At 52.8% G+C, this 16,907-nt stretch overlaps 1 protein-coding gene across 3 annotated transcripts in view; it reads right to left on the reverse strand.

Annotated features, from left to right (window-relative positions):
- The window catches only part of ADARB1 (adenosine deaminase RNA specific B1), a 142,763-nt gene extending 126,125 nt beyond the window's left edge, over nucleotides 1-16,638 (reverse strand). For 2 of the 3 annotated variants that reach the window (XM_075998461.1, XM_075998394.1), the window contains exon 1: nucleotides 16,509-16,638. The gene's annotated coding sequence lies outside the window, so the exon portion shown is untranslated. The remainder of the gene's footprint in view (nucleotides 1-16,508) is intronic. The other variant, XM_012780035.2, reaches the window with a different exon arrangement.
- Between the last annotated feature and the right edge of the window lie 269 nt (nucleotides 16,639-16,907).

Raw genomic sequence — 16,907 nt, forward strand, 5'->3', positions numbered from 1 at the left:
AATATGCTGAATGTGAAAAACAAAATGTAAAACTACTAGAAGAAATTACAGAAGAATATGACCACTGAGGTAGGAAAAATGTTTTTAGATGGGACTCAAAACCCAACAGGGCGGCCGGGAGCAGCAGCTCACGTCTGTAATCCCAGCGCTCGGGGAGGCCGACACCGGAGGACTGCTTGAGCTCGAGAGTTCCAGACCAGCCTGAGCAAAAGGGAGACCCCGTCTCTACTACAAATAGAAATAAATTAGCCAAACAACTAAAAATAGAAAAAAAACTTAGCCGGGCCTGGTGGCACATGCCTGTAGTCCCAGCTACTCGGGAGGCTGAGGCAGGAGGATCACCTGAGCCCAGGAGTTGGAGGTTGCCGTGAGGTAGGCTGATGCCACGGTACTTTATCCCAGGCAACAGAGTGAGACTCTGTCTCAAAAAAAAAAAGAACCCAACAGAACCATAAAGCAAAAAACTGACAAGGCCGACTCTATAAAAATTTAAAACTTCTTTTTTGGGGGGAAAAAAACAATCAACCAAATCGAAAGACCCAGGGTAAACTATAAGTAAACACGGCACTGCGGGGGCCGAGGCAGGGGCTCCTCCTGCCTCCTTCTGTCCTGTGCTTTCTTTTTCAACTTTTCATTTTGGAGTTTTAGACTCTAAGAGAATGCTGAAGAACAGGACAGGGAGTTCCCATATACCCTTCACTCATCTCCTAAAGTCATCGAGTTTATAAGACGTGAGCATTAGGAGAAGCGGGGAGGACTCATCAAAATTAGGAATAAGCACTGGTATAAAAGACCTTATGTGAATTTCAGCAGTGTTCCCACTAGTGCCTCCCTCGGCCCCATCCCACCCGGAACCCCACGTCACATCCGGTGGTCCTGCCTCCTCGGTCTTCTCCGGGCTGACACCGACCCCCAGTCTCTCCCCTCCTTTGTCATGTCCTGGACGCCTTTGAAGACCGCTGGCCAAGAATTTCAGCATGTCCCCGTCCCAGAGTGTGTCCCATTTCCTCCTGATCCTTTGTGTTCACGACACACCCAGCGGTAGATGCTGGTGGCTCGTCTCAGCGCAGGTAACGTTAACCTCCATCTCCTGGCTGAGGGCAGCGTCTGCCGGTTTTCTCCACTCTAAAGTTACTATTTTTCCCTTTTTAATAAATAAATAACTTGGGGAAGAGATACTTTGAGACTAGGCAACTATACTGTTTCTCTGCAAACTTTTGCCCGCTCATCTCAGCACCTGTCCGAGGAGCTCACCTCAAGTGACTATGTCCATGACGTCTGCTCGAAGGTGACTTTTGATTTCTTCACTCCTGCTACGCTGAGTACCTGGAACTCTTCTGTCAGGAAGAGCCGCCCCTCTCCCTTGCGTATTTATCTACTCAGTTATTCGCCCGTGTCAGCAGGAGGGATGGATATGTGTTTTACTCCAGGCATCACACGTGGCCACGCTGTCATTACTCGTTTCCCTGCTCGAACTGCCCCTGCTGCGGCCATCGGAGCCCCCTCGGCTCCTGCGCCATGGCAACGTGCCCCATTCTTCCTGAGCACGTGCTGACTTTCTGGCACCACCAGGGTCCCAGGCTCACCTTCTGCAAGGAGCCTGCTTATTTTTACTGGTGAACAATGTCAATATTTACACGTGCTCATTGTCGCCCGGGGACACTGCGTCTCGCTGCCCCAAAGGATGAAGCCAGGACACATGCAGGATCCCATGCACACGCACGCAACCCTGCTTCTGAGCCCGTCTGTACACGCACACGTTAAAGACCACGGGGTCCCACGGGTACCAGATTCCAACCCCACAGCACGGCTCCCCCGACCGCCCTCCTTCCCTTACCTGTGCTTCCTCGGGGCAGAGCCCTGGCCCCACTGCCCACCGGGAACCTGCCTACCCGCTCCATCCCCACGCACGCAGCAGGTGCTTCCCACCGCTAGCCCTAACCCTGCGAGCACAGTACTGTGTAGGGTCCCCTCTGTCCTCAGCCTCACAGAATCCAGTCAATGTATTTCCCCAAATGAGGTCAACACTCTCCTTCCCCTCCCCCTTGCCGTGGCTCTGCCGTGTGCGCTGTGGTGCCACGTGCGTGTTTCTGCTTGGATTCCATTGTGGGTCCCCCGCGTCCTCACTGATGTTGGTTACCCGTGGGGGGAGGGGCAGGTGAAATCCTGCTGTGGCTCCAAGAGTAGGGCTGCAATGAAGGGTGTCCCCAGAGAAGTCCTATGCCCCCGAGGCCGTCCCTACAGCCCAGCGTCCACGCCTCTCCCCCGTGCTGGCCCGCGTGGTAACCAATCTCCCTCCCACCTGGATCGTCCCCCCTGCATCTCCCCTGCGCAGGAGTGCAGAGAGTACATGTTCCTTTCTCTCCTTCTTCTCATGCGGAGGACAGCACACCAGCTGTCCTCTGGCACCCGCCTTGTTCCTGCCCAGCGTGTGCTGGACACACCTCGACCTGATTCACAGAGCCCGTCCTCGGCTCCGAGGAGGACTCTGTTGTGTGGACATATCAGAGTTTGCTCAGCCCTCTCCCACCTGTGGGTATTTAGGTTATTCCATGTGTAGTTTGGAATTGCTGCAGTTGTATGTTCAGGGCAGATTCTCCTACAAGTGGAACTGCTAGGTAAAAGTGCATGGCCGGGCGTGGTGGCTCACTCCTGTAATCCTAGCACTCCGGGACGCCGAGGTGCGCGGATCCTTTGAGCTCAGCAGTTCAAGACCAGCCTGAGCAAGAGCGAGACCCCGTCTCTACCTAACATAGAAAGAAATTAGCTGAACAACCAAAAATATATAGAAAAAATTAGCCGGGCATGGTGGCACATGCCTGTAGTCCCAGCTACTCGGGAGGCTGAGGCAGCAGGATTGCTTGAGCCCAGGAGTTTGAGGTTGCTGTGAGCCAGGCTGACGCCACAGCACTCTAGCCCAGGCAACAGAGTGAGACTCTGTCTCAAAAAAAAAAAACAGTAAGTGTACATGTATATGTGTCTATGTAGGTTGAATGTGGTTTTTAATATGCCCACTAGTACTTCATTGATTTCTTCTCCCGATGGGGGGGCTGGAACGCTGGGAAAGAGCTCATCTGCTGAGGACCTGGCAGTGTGCACCACACACAGGGTGGTGAGTAACCTGAAGAAACCACGGCAGCGTCCGCTGGACACTATAACCGCGACACCTCACCTCGGATGGCGCAGGTTCACGCGACGCAGGCTCCAAGCACATCACAGAGACAGACTCCAAGAGCAAGCCACCTGGCACCAACCAAACGGTCTCCACTAACACTATCAGCACCAAACAAATGTTCTGTCTTCAGCCCCATCTCTAAGCTCCTGTGAACCCCCAGGAATTTACCAAACAGAAATGAAAATACACAGAAATGAAAGTCCACACAAAGACGTGCTTGCTGATGTTCGGAGAAGCGTGACTCGCAATAGTCAAGAAGTGGGAACAACTCAAAGTCCGTCACTGGTGAGGAATAAATGAGACGGTGACATCCACACAACAGATCGCTATGCGGCAGCTCAAAGGAGCAAATTCCTGATACGTTCTGCGGCATGCATTAACCTGAAAAACTCGGTGAGTGAAAGAAGACAGATGCAAAAGGCTACACAGAGCACAAGCTCACTTACATGAAATGCTAAAAAGGGAATTTACAGAATGCAGACTGCCTCAGTGGTTGCCTAGGGCCAGGGCTGGGAACCAACCAGGCAACAGGCAAGGGACATCGTGGGGTGACAGAAACGTCCTAAACCCAGACTATGGTGATGGCTGCATGACTCAGACATTCAAGAAAATCAACAAATTGTCCACTTACAGAGGGTGAATTTCACAGCAGCTATTTAAAGTATAAGAAAACAAAACCTCAGCCAGGCGTGGTGGCTCACATCTATAATCCTAGCACTCTGGAGGCCGAGGCGGGTAGATCGCTCAAGGTCAGGAGTTCGAGACCAGCCTGAGCAAGAGTGAGACCTCATCTCTACTAAAAAAAAAAAAAAATAGAAAGAAATTAACTAGACAACTAAAATATATAGAGAAAAAATTAGCCCGGCATGGCAGCACATGCCTGTAGTCTCAGCTGCTCCAGAGGCTGAGGCAGGAGGATTGCTCGAGCCCAGGAGTTTGAGGTTGCTGTGAGCTAGGCTGACGCCATGGCACTCTAGCCCAGGCAACAGAGTGAGAATCTGTCTCAAAAAAAAAGAAAACAAAACCTCCTTAGAACACCTTTCCTTTTACTTTCTACCTATGCCGACACCCCCCCTCAGCACCCTAAAAGATGAACACTCAAACCATAACCTGGTCATACATGCAACCTGCATCATTTTCTCCAACAGTCAACATGCCTGGAAACACACCTGGATCCGTTCTTCAAGGCAAAGTGAAGCAGCACATGGGGCACGCTCGTGTCCACACAGCACCACCTGTCCCAGCTTCACCCGCCGCGAGCAGTGTCTGGTGATCCCCAGGGCACCTCGTCCAGTCTACAGCGCAGCTCGAAATCATCGTCCGTGAAAAGAAAAAAAAAACAACTCCCTTTTCCTACGGGAAGGGCTTCCGGGGAGAAGCAGAACTGAAGCCCATCAGGCAGCTCCCCTGCAGCCTGTGCCCCGCGGAGGTGGGCGGTGTGCCCGCAGCTGACTGGTCAGGGAGGACCCGCGCTGCGCCAGGCAGGGGCCCACGTGAGAGGCACGTGCTCACCGCCGCCCTGCACAGGCTTGTGCCACGCCAGCCTTTTCTGTGTAAATATAATCAATTCCCTCACGGTTTCATTATGAGGGATAAAATTGAAGAACAGAAAGCTTCACTACGAAATGATCAAATGATCAAATATGCCACTCACTCACCTGCATGTGGGTGAAAATCATCTACTACGTGACGCCAAAATCACAGAGGGAAGGGAGCCTAGAGAAGATGCCGGAAGACGTCAGTCTAACCCTGCTCTGCTCACGGGGAGCTCTGAGCTCACGTGCAGGACGGAGCGTCAGCGGGCTCCAGACGGGGTTTTCCTCCGATCACTTCTTTTTTTTGAGACAGAGTCTCACTCTGTTGCCCAGACTAGAGTGCTGTGGTGTCAGCCTCGCTCACAGCAAACTCCTGGGCTCAAGCGATCCTCCTGCCTCAGCCTCCTGAGTAGCTGGGACTACAGGCATGCACCACCATGCCTGGCTAATTTTTTATATATAATATTAGTTGGCCAATTAATTTCTTTCTATTTTTAGTAGAGATGGGGTCTTGCTCTTGCTCAGGCTGGTTTTGAACTCCTGACCTTGAGCGATCGGCCTGCCTCAGCCTCCCGGAGTGCTAGGATCACAGGCGTGAGCCACCACGCTCAGGCCCTCTGATCACTTCTAAAAACCACCTGAGACATTACACAAGTGATTTTTTTTCCCCCACAGGGTCTCAGGGATGGCAAAATCTAGGCTGTTATCCCAAATTGTTGTAGCTCTGAAGTCCTAGGATTCGTTTCTTTGAATTCCATGTTTTTTGGATTAAGATTTTTCAGCCTCAACTCCCCAAACTAGCTTCTATCTCCAGAAAATAATTATTCATTGTTTACTGCTTTTGCCACTACTTTCTTGGAACTGTAAATCAAAAATGTATTACGTGAGGACCTTTAAAAGTTTAGATGGCTGTTCAATAAAGTTTCAGGGTATTAAGAAAGGGTAATCCTCTCAAGTATGCCACAAGAGTAAACTGTAAAAGCTAATGCAGAGAGGATGAATTCAACTCAAGAATAATTCCACTTCACAACTGTTTGGGGTAGCTATCTATTCTGCAAAGGAATCAAATTCAGAATGATCGAGAGTACTAGATATGCATTTGATGTGACTCACCTCATTCACATCTAGAGGAGAGTGGATACAAACAGTCGAATCACAGCTATATGAACTGTGGCCCGAGCACATCTGTCTCTAGAAGCTACCCGTCTGTTTAGATGGACCTCAGGCCACTATGCTTAGACTCAGGCAAGCAAATTATGTAGATTAACACTAAGAGTTTTCCATCATTCTTCATGTAGTGGTCAGGGGTCACACCTGTAGCCAACCAGCATCTTTCAGACCCCTTTTCTCTCTGTGTGGACATCCCCCTGGGATAAGGACCCCTTCCCTAAGTCAGAGGCCGGAATTCCATTTCTTTTTTTTTTTTCTTTGAGACAGAGTCTCACCCTGTTGCCTAGGCTAGAGTGCTGTGGCGTCATCATAGCTCACAGCAACCTCCAACTCCTAGGCACAAGCAATCCTCCTGCCTCAGTCTCCCGAGTAGCTGGGACTATAGGCATATGCCACCATGCCCGGCTAATTTTTTCTATATATATTTTTAGTCGTCCAGCTAATTTCTTGACGGGGTCTTGTTCTTGCTCAGGCTGGTCTCAAACTCCTGAGCTCAAACGATCCACCTGCCTCGGCCCCCCAGAGTGCTAGGATTACAGGTGTGAGCCACCTCGCCCGGCCTCAGAATTCCACTTTTCGATCTCACGCAGCCAGGGCACACGAGGGACAGGCCCTGCCCGTCAGATGCACCCACACAAAACCTCACCTCGAAAGAGAAATCTGAGACAGCAGGTGCCTGGCGGAACCTACTCCTCAAAAGGGAAGACAAGGGGACAAGCCAGCCCTGGGCTTCGGGAGGCAGCAGCTGCCACACCCGCACACCCAGGATCCCACGTTCCGCACGCGGCCCCAGCAGGGCCAGCAACCTGCTCTCTGCACGTGGCCCAGGGGGTAGCCAGCTGTCGCGCCTGGCCCCAGAGCCTCGCGGAGATTATGAGAGGCTACTTTATATCCTTGAACAAATTCCTTTCACTTGGTGGATTAGAAAACGTGTGCCCTACTGTTTTAAACAAAAAAGAAAAAAAAAAGTGGGTTTTATGTGCCCCCATTAAGTAAAGGCACAGGAATATCACACACCTTTCAAACTCATTCTCCAGCCTGACTGACATATACGTTAACAACTTCTAACTTTGTATATTTAGAACTGGGGGTTAATTAAATATTAACTACTACTGAATTGTCTTTAGCTATTTATGATACACTCTAGACTTACAGCACTGAAAAACAATCCCTGCTCAATTTAATTCAAGACAGCTAACACCACCGGGTCCCCTAAGACTAAGACGATGGAGATAAGGGTCCCCTCTAATCCCCGAGAGAGAATTGGGATCCATGACTCTACCTCCCCAGACCCTGCCGCCCAGCTTGACCCCCAAGGCGCACCCCCTTCCTACACCTCGCCTGGTTCAACAGAGTGACTGTGGTGAGAGAGAGGGGACAGGACCCTGTGCCCAGTGCCCGCCTGGCATGGATCTCAGCAACCGTGACGGGACATGGCGTGGCATCACCTACTGCTGGACAAGACTACACACACGTCCTACAGTGAACATCTGCTGGACATCTGAATGAATAGCCCTTGAAACACTCAGAATTGATTAGTATTTTACTCCTACTTGCAGCAGTCTTCTAGAAACTGAATGAAGCTCGGAAACCACCAACTTGACCACTCTCATTTCACATTCAAGGAACCTGCGGCAGAGACGGAAAAGTGAACATACCATCTGGTTCACAGGCAGGGCTGGGATTAAATCTCCAACTTCCCAAGTTCTGGTACATTCTCTTGTTTGCTCCTCTACCAAAAAGCTTATAAGCCACACTTCCTCCAATTTTTAATACCTTTAGGCTTCCACAGATAAATAAAATATATTTGCATTTTATTTGGCTTTTTCCTGAAACCTCCCGGAATTATCCAAAGTATTCTCATTTTTTGTCAAGACATAGTTATAACTGTTACTTCTCCAACAATAACAGATGCCGTCATTACTTTAGAGAATGCATTCCAACAACACCTTATCCGACAGGGGTTAAAATGATATTAGCGGGACAGAGAAATTTTTTTTTAGGATGCAGATTCCTTGTTTTCAATGGATTAATTTACTGTGTTGCACTTGATGGTTTTATAACAATTTTGAATGTTTTGCAAATGTTTCCAGTCTACAAAGAAAAGCGTGGAAGTCTGGAGATAACACAGACATATGGGGCATAAATCTACACTGATTCAGCGAGCACAATAGGACATGGGGGCAGGCGGCAAGGCAGAGAACGCATGCGTCTTCGGGGGCAGACACGCTTACTCCACTCAGGTTCTGCCACTTACTACCTACAGGAAAAGTAAAAAAAGGTTATTCACTCGTCCAGCAAGCATGCATGAGTGCCCACTACCTGCCAGGCATCGTCCTGAGCCCTGGGGACAGACGCCAGGCAACAGCGCTGCCCTCCTGAGGCTTCCATCCCGCCGGGCGGGCTGTGCGGGAAGCAGGAGCGGAGGGTGCGAACGGCAGGAATGAGCAGAACAGCGAGCAGGGCACGCAGTGGGCAAGGAGTGAAGTGAGGGCTGCCACACGCCCCTAGGGTGGCTGGAGCCGGGGCCCAGGTGTGGGAAGGGACAGCAGGAGAGGAGGCTGCAAGGGAGAGCTCTGCGAGGGAGGCAACTGCAGGGCTGTGGGCAGAGTGGCGCCATCCATCCTACACTTGAAGGCTTGGATCTGGCGGGCCAAGGACTGACGGAAACCAAGAGCAGGAGAAAGGAGCTCTGTTAGGAGCTGCTCAGGTGAGCCAGGCCAGGTTATCTCACCTGCAGGGTGATGACAGCTCCCCACAACAAGAATCTGCTAGCATCATGAGGACTGCACTAGACTAGACCCGTCGCTCCACGTCTGACGCAAGGTAAGAGTTTATTTAATAAACGTTGGCTGAACATCAGCCCTCGCAGGAAGGCATGGAGCCCCCTAGTATTACCTGATCTGAAAAACTGGGGTAATGAGACCTGCCAGGAAAGACTGACCCCAGCACAAGGACCTAAGAAGGGCTAGCTCCACCTCACAGAAACTTAAGCATACGTACCTGTTTATGTTTTACGAACCACGCGTAAGTACAGTCCCAGCTTACAATGTCCCACTCACGACGGAGTGAAAGTGATACACGTTTAGTAGAAACGTACTGTACTTCGAATCTTGAGGGCTGGGCGTATGAAATGCATGTTTGACTTATGATAAGTTCGAGTCACGAACCTCATCGTAAGCAGACGGCGCCTGCATATACAAATACCCTGCACGCCACATGCTAGGGCACAGTGATTTGCAGCGTCAAACAAGTCCGGCACAAAAATGATCCCATAACTGAAGACCCCACCTCACACCCTCCTGGTACTGAGCACTGTCATCGTCATTCGAGTCCAAGAGCCCCCCCGGACCCTGCAGTGCCCTCATCTCCTATCCCAACCCAGCACCCGCCACCAAGAGAGTCCTCACACCTCCTCCTTTCTCTAGCACCCCCACCTTCCCCCCTGGATCCTGGCAGAAGCCCCCTGCCTGGGCCTCCCGTTCCCGTTCTCCCACTCCTCCCTCCGCCAGCCAAAACGCTCTGACGGTCTACACAGCCGGGGACTGAGTCTCCCCAGCCTCAGTTTCCCCGCTCTGACCGGACAGCAAGTACTGGTCCTCGGCCACGCTGCTGAGCAGAAGGTCGCGCCCCCGGCCCTGAGGTGACGAGCTCATTCTCTCCCCGGGGCCTCAGCGTCACACCCCATTCAGAGAGGCCTTCCCAGCACCCACACCTCAAGTGGGAGCCACCCTCCAACGCCGTCTTTCCTTCAGTCACACGGCAGATTCGGGTGTCCTTGACCTACGACGGGGTCACATGCCAACGAACCCACACACAGAACGCATGCTCATAGGCCAAAAATGCATTTAATACACCTGACCTACCTGCATCAAAGCTTAGCCCAGTCTACCTGAAAGGTGCCCAGAGCACTTACATTAGCCTGCCACTGGGCAAAATCATCTAACACAAAGCCAATTTTATAATCGAGTATGGAATATCACGCAATTTATCAGATCCTGTACTGAAAGCATAAAACAGGATAATTGAATGGCACACCATGCTAGATAAAAAAATCTTAAGCCGAACCATCCTGAATCAGGGCCCACTGCAATTCTGAGGAACGCTATCTGTCTCTGTGATCTGTTTCTTCTCCCCCACTGGCACGTCAGCTCAAAGAGGCAGAGACCTTCTCCCTCTCCGTGGCGTCCTTCCTCAATGACTCACGCGGAGCAGGCACTCGGGAGGGCCGGCCCCGTGAGAACTCGTGAGGGAAAGTGATCCCGAGCAGTGGGAACTAGCCCTGCACCGCTCGGGCGGCGGAGAGACCCGGGAGGTCGAGAGAGGCTTCTTCACATTTCCCGCCTTGGCTGGACTGCTGAGAAGATGAGCATTCCCAAACTCCAAACCTAAAAAAGTCAAACAACCACAGACAACACACAAATGAAAATTCACATGGGTAAGATGTTTTACCAATTTAATAGGGAACTGCATTTAACCAAAGGCAGCTGCCCCGGTGGGGCACAAACACACGCACACAGAGCCCAAAGCAGCAACACCCGCCCTCCTCTGGGGGCGCGGGAGGGGGCTCGGGAGGGGGCTCGTCTTCAACGTAAAACTGGCATTTCCCTCTGGGTCTTTGAGACAGATCAGGAACCAATCGGGATCCAAGTCTTCTAGTCCTCTGAGCAGTACTGAATTTGGTGAATAAACGTGCCAACCTATAGTCAAGTTAATAATACGTTCAGAGAGAAGTGAATTTTTTAACAAAGAACAACTCCATCTCCACATAGATCTTTCTGCAAGGATGCCCTGCGGCATGTTCAGCACCAGCTAATGAGAAGCCGGAGCCTGAGTCTCAGGGCACGGTTCCCAACATTTCTGGACTGAGGACAAAGCCATGTTGTATTTCCTATCCTCCTCTCAAAACGGTGGAGAGTCTCTAAAAACACCTTTGCGTGGATCAAGGCTCCACACGCAGAACCCCTGCCCCTTCCCGGGCTGGACGTCCCCACTCCCCTCGCACCTGCTCAAGCACTCTGCTCCGACAGTTAGCCCCTTTCCTGGCAGATTCTAAACACTTTTCCCCTACTGGATCCTTCCTGTTAGCTAAATAGACATGCCATCATCACTCCCCTTAAAAACAAAAGTAAAAAACATCCCTGAGCTCCGGTCCCCTCCAGGCACTGGCACGGGTCTGCTCCCCTTTTGATAAAACTCCCCAGAGAGTCGTCCACACACCAGGTCCCCGGCTCCCTCTCTCCACTCGTCTTCTCTCCCACCACTCCGGAAACCACCAAGGCCACCATTCTGAGCAAAGCCAACGGGAGACTGACTCTCCAGCCCACCGAGAACGAGAAGGGACAGACTCCCTGTGTCATCACTCCTGGCCACTAGGAGTGGCTTCCTTCTTCAGCAGACCCCTTTCCCATGGCATTGCTAGACCCTCCCTCCCTCTCTCCTCCTGTGCACCCCTCGCCAAAAGCCCCCAGGTCGGTCCTCACCTGCCCTGGTGTCCACACCCACCGCCCAGCCTACTACAGTCTCAAATACCAGCAATCTGCAAAGAACCCTCAAATTTACGTATCTGGTCCCGACCTCTTCTTGTACACGGCCTTGACTTTCCATCCATATCTGAACCTCTCCACTCAGATGACTAATCATAAAAATAAGCAAGGTAAACCCTCTTAAATTCTGCCAGTCAGGGAGTATTTTAGGCACTTTACATTAGCCCAGTTTATCAACTCAACAGCCCTGTGAGACAAGTTGCTTTGATTCTTCCTAATTTACGGAGGAGAAAACTGAAGCACAGGAAGATCAGACAGCTGGCTCAGGGTCACCTAGTGAGTGCTGGCACCACCACCCGGCCCTCCAGGGCCGCCCGCGGTGTGAGTGCAGAGCTCGCCGCCTTCCTCTGTCTCAAGCTCCACACGCCCAAATCCCACCCGTTCATTTCCGCCCCAGACACTTCTCTTCCCAGACTTCCCCGTCTCATAAATGGCACCAACGTGGCCTCAACGCCAAGTCAAAAGCTGATTTGGAAGAGTCGGGTTCTAAATTTTAGAATTACTTTTATTTTATTTCACTTACATTTTCCTTTTTATGAAAGCACAAGAATGATATGATTGTTAAAGTCTATACTCAAAGTCTAAGCTCTTTTAATGAGTATAAATGAAGGGGTAAGAAAGCATAGTCTAATTGGCAACATTTTCCCTTCGCTAGTAGCACACAAAATGACACTGCAACTTACAAACGACAGCATTTTACGCTTGCTGAAATAGCCGAATCCAATGTCACCACCTGGAGCGTGGTCCAAGGCACTGGCAGGGTCACCTGGCTTCCCCAGAGCCTCCCACTGGATCTCCCTGCTGACTCCCTGCTGTCTGCAGCCGGGAGATAGGAAGAACACCACTGCAGAGAGGAGCTGAGGGCACGTGCTGCCGCTGCCACTTACTGTGTGACCTTGGGCAGATCACTTAACCACTCTGTGCCCACGTTTCCCCACCTGTACCAAGGGAATGATAATAATAACGCCCACCTTTTGGAATTAAATGAATTAATATACACAAAGCTCTTAGAACAGCCCAGCACCTCACAAACTCCTAAGGACCCAACAGCCAGAGTGATTTTTTTTTTAAAGACAGATCTGATTATGTCATTCCCTTGTTCAAAACTCTCTAAAATTGAAGTAAAAAGGAAGGGAGGAAAAGAGGGAGGGAGGGAGGAAGTTGGGAAGGAAAGCCAGACCGGCCTCCCAAGGTTTCCCAGCACACTTAAGGTCTGGCCTCCCCACAGCCTGTGTTCTGCCAAGACGCAGCCCTCCATCCCTCTAGTCTCACGTCCTGCCACTCTCATGCCCTCTCTGCCACAACGGCCTCCCTGATGTGACTAGCAGGTGACAAGGAAGCCTGGGGCTCACGGCTTTTACTCCAGAGTTCCCTCCTCCCCACCCATCCGACCTCTTCCCACCAGCCGACCTCACCTGCCCTTCACATAATTAGGACACCAGGCGCTTGTTTACTCTTCTCCTCATCCCCCTGTGACATGAACCCACCAGGGCCGGAACCAGCCCATGTCTCCAACACCTAGAACAGTACCTGGCTCCAGGATTCACATGGTAAATCCCTGTAGAACCAAAGCGTGAATGAAACAAAGCCAGGTTCAGAAATCATCAACCTAAAAGCAAGCGGAGCTTCTGTTTCCCCCGTGCTTCCAATGAAAAGGCACCTTCCATACCAGGCATCTCTGAGCTGCCTTCATCCTCCTTCCTGCTCCATCTCAATTTAAAATCCATCAGAAAGACGTTAAACCTAAAAACCAAAGTCGTTTTTCTTTATATGCTCCTAGAACACCTCACAAGCCTATAGGTGGAGAAGAGCAGCAGGCAGTGCCGGTCAGCCTGCAAAACGTGTGGTAGTGATCTGGCATTAACGGTCCTAGCCCAGCCGCTGTCAAGCCGAACTGCAAATGGAAGGCAGCGTGAAGACCTCTGCTGGCCACTGCGCTTTTCCTGACCACACTCCAAATAGAAAGTTCTAACGTTGGGGAAAAAAGTCACTGAAAAAATAAAGAAGAAATCTTATTGACTTCAATGTACAATTTTAAATCTCCTAGTTGTTTTTCCTATCTCACATATTATGAACACATTAAATAGATCTTCAAACACACCACCGTTTCTATCACACTAAATTATAGATTTGAAAATTTCTATTTTAGAAATTTGACACAGAAAACCATCAAATTTTCTAATAAAACTGGACCTCTCTGAGCTTTCTGGTTGCACACTAAGCTTGACAATTTTTTTTAGGCTTTTTTTTATTGGCTGGTACATGCATAACCTCACCTATTACTCTCCAAAGTGTAACTACCTCCTACCTATTTAAATTACATTCTTTGGTCCTAAGTCCTTATAGAGCTAATCGCAGCATTCAAGGGAATAAAACCCAGTTCTTAAATAAAACTAACAGCTAATGAATTTTGATGGTCAATAAAAGATAATTAGTAGGTTTGCTTGTACTTACGCGTAGGACTATCCACTGAAGCACTGTGTGTCATAGGTAATATTTAAAACCATATGAAAACATATATACAATTGTATACACATCTTGACCACTGCTGGGACCACACGCAACCGGTCTCAGCCCTTGCAGAGAGCCAAGTGGCTGGGTGGAGTGGAATGCACTTTTTGAATGTACCGTGTGCATGCTTATCTTTTCAAATATATAAATAAAAATGTTATAATTTCATAACTAAAATTATAAATTTTAATTTTTAAATTCAATACTATAAAAGTGACTGATAAAACAAATCGCCAGTAGCAGTTTTTAACTCCACCTTGCTCCGCCAGGGCCTAAAACAGAGCCGGCCAGCACCTAGCGGGCCATACGCACGCATCTGCCAAGGGGATTAAGTTTGTTTTATGCATTCGCTGGACAAATAGAGGTTTAAAATTTTTCTTATTCCAACACTCTGAGAGCAGTCCAAATGCTCTGCAACACACAAACTCACAGAGAATTCGTCAGCCTATAAGGGGAGATGCTCTTCGAGGACGATGTTACCACTTCACAGCTAATCCTCCTCCCTCGCTCGGCAGCCTGGGGACAACTGCGCGAGGGCGTCGCCCCCGGGACACATGGCATCCACTTCTAGGGTGGGCCGGTTCTCTTTCACCATGCCCCTGCGGAAAGGCCTCCTTTTTCCCCTTCCGACTACAGCTCCAAATGTGATGTGGCTGTAGCTGAATGCACCCAGTCTCGGGAACCCTCAGACGCCTCCCGGGGCATTACTCACAGACAACGCATTCCTTTCAAAGCCGGTGTGAGGACATCTCTCCACCCGGGCAGGATCACAGCACCCAGCTCAGCGTGTCTCATCCAGTATTTATCAAGCCCCCGCGGTGGGTCTGCGCTCCGGAGGAGCCCTGCACTGAGGCACGGTTCAGCCTCTCTTGCCTAAGAAGGAATTGTATCAGCCAACCTCTTGCTTTTTTTTCCCCCCTTCCTTTTCCCTCTGGGAAACCCTCAGGAAGCAAAAAGAGTAAAGTAGTTTCAGCCCCAAAGAAAAGCTGGTAATCAAAAGACAATTAGCTTTTATATCTCCTCTGAACTGCTCTTAAGACAACCCAGTGTTTCGGAAAATGCCGCTCCGGGTGGCACCTTTCAAAGGAATAAAACGTAGGGGTAAATTTAAGAGGGAACAAAGAGCACTAAATACATATTTTTATTCCCAATAAAAACTGTGGTTTGATCATCTTAATTACGGCACTAGGAGTCAAGACGCAAGTTTGATAGCAAGCCACTTTTCGTTACACTTCGAGAACAGGAACGCAGTGATGGTTTGCCTAAGAAGGAAGTATCAGAACTAACAACCAAAACCTGCGGACTAAAAATATTAACTGGGAACCAAACACCCCGTGCGGGTCTCCGACATGCGAATCTGGACAGGGACACATTTCAGGCTGGGTTCTCTGGCATGTAAATAGGAACCCCGACGCGCCGCAGCGTCACAGCCCAATGTGACACTTTCCCTCACGTCCACCCACCGAGCAGCGACATTCCTACTCCCCGTGTGGACACGTCAAGACTGTCCTCAGGCCCCTAAGTGGTCCGCACCGCTCCGATCGCTGCAGACGCCCCGCACCCGCGGGAACCTCCCCGCCCGCCTGGGCCGCCTGCGGCGCAGAGCATCCCACGGCCACCGCGCCCTCGGGAGGGGACGCGGACCGTCCAGGACGCAGCCCCATCCCAGGGACACAGCCTCCCCTCCCCGGGGCGCACGCAGCCTCGACCCGCGAAGTCTTCCCTCTCTGGGCGCAGTGAACCCTCCCCAAACACAGTCTCCCCTCTCTGGGCGCAGTGAACCCTCCCCAAACACAGTCTCCCCTCTCCGGGCGCAGTGTCCCTTCCCCAACAGGGAGCCAACCCTCCCCGGGGGACAGTGTCCCCTCCCCGAGAGGCAGCCTCATCTCGGACACTGCCAGCCCCCCTCCCAGGGCGCAGCTTCCCCTCTGCAGGCACGGCGTCCCCTCCCCGAGAGGCAGCCCCATCCCGGGCACAGCGTCCCCTCCCCGAGAGGCAGCCCCATCCCGGGCACGGCGTCCCCTCCCCTAGAGGCAGCCCCATCCCGGGCACGGCGTCCCCTCCCCGAGAGGCAGCCCATCCCGGGCACGGCGTCCCCTCCCCGAGAGGCAGCCCCATCCCGGGCACAGCGTCCCCTCCCCGAGAGGCAGCCCATCCCGGGCACGGCGTCCCCTCCCCGAGAGGCAGCCCATCCTGGGCACGGCGTCCCCTCCCGAAGCGCAGCCCCCCTCTGCGGGACGGCGTCCCCCCCCAGCGCAGCCTCCGGTGCCCAGGGCGCAGCCCTCCGGGAGCGCCGTCCCCCGCGGCGCGAGATCCCACGCGGCTCGGCGCCCGGCGGACGCGGGACCGTCCAGGGCGCAGCCCAGCGCGCGGACCGCGGGCAGACGCGGCCGGACCCGGGAGGGGACGCGGCGGCCCCGGCGCACCCCCGTCCCCGGCGCCAGGACCGCAGGCCGGCCGGCCGACGACCGGGACCGGGGCCGGGCCGCCGCGCTTACATAAACGCCGCCCGCGGAGCCGCCGCGTGTCCGGAGCCCGCGCCGCCGAGCCGCGGCCCCGCGCCGCCCTCACCTCAGCCGCAGCCGCCGCCGCAGCGCGCGGCCTCGCTCGCCGGGACCGGCCGCAGCCCCGCGGCGCCGCCCGCCGGGCCCGTGTGCGCAGCGGCGCGGTGGCCGAGGCTCGCGCGGCCCGGAGCCGGCCCCGCACCCGGCCGCTCGGCCGCCGCCGCCGCCGCCACGGCCGCCTCAGCGCCTCAGCGCCTCAGCCCCTCAGCCTGGCCGCCGGCGGCTCCGCCCCCGCCCCGCCCCCGCCGCGGCCGCGCGCACGCCGGGGGCGGGGCCGGCGCCGTGACGCCGACGCGCGCGCCCCCGCCTCTGCCGGCGCTCGGGCTGCGGCGGCTCGGCGGGCGGCCGGGTGCGGGCCGGGCCCAGGGCGGCCGGGGCGGGGGCGCGCGGGCGGGGGCGCGCAGCA

The sequence above is a fragment of the Microcebus murinus genome, chromosome 1, assembly GCF_040939455.1.
Source record: "Microcebus murinus isolate Inina chromosome 1, M.murinus_Inina_mat1.0, whole genome shotgun sequence".
Taxonomy (NCBI): domain Eukaryota; kingdom Metazoa; phylum Chordata; class Mammalia; order Primates; family Cheirogaleidae; genus Microcebus; species Microcebus murinus.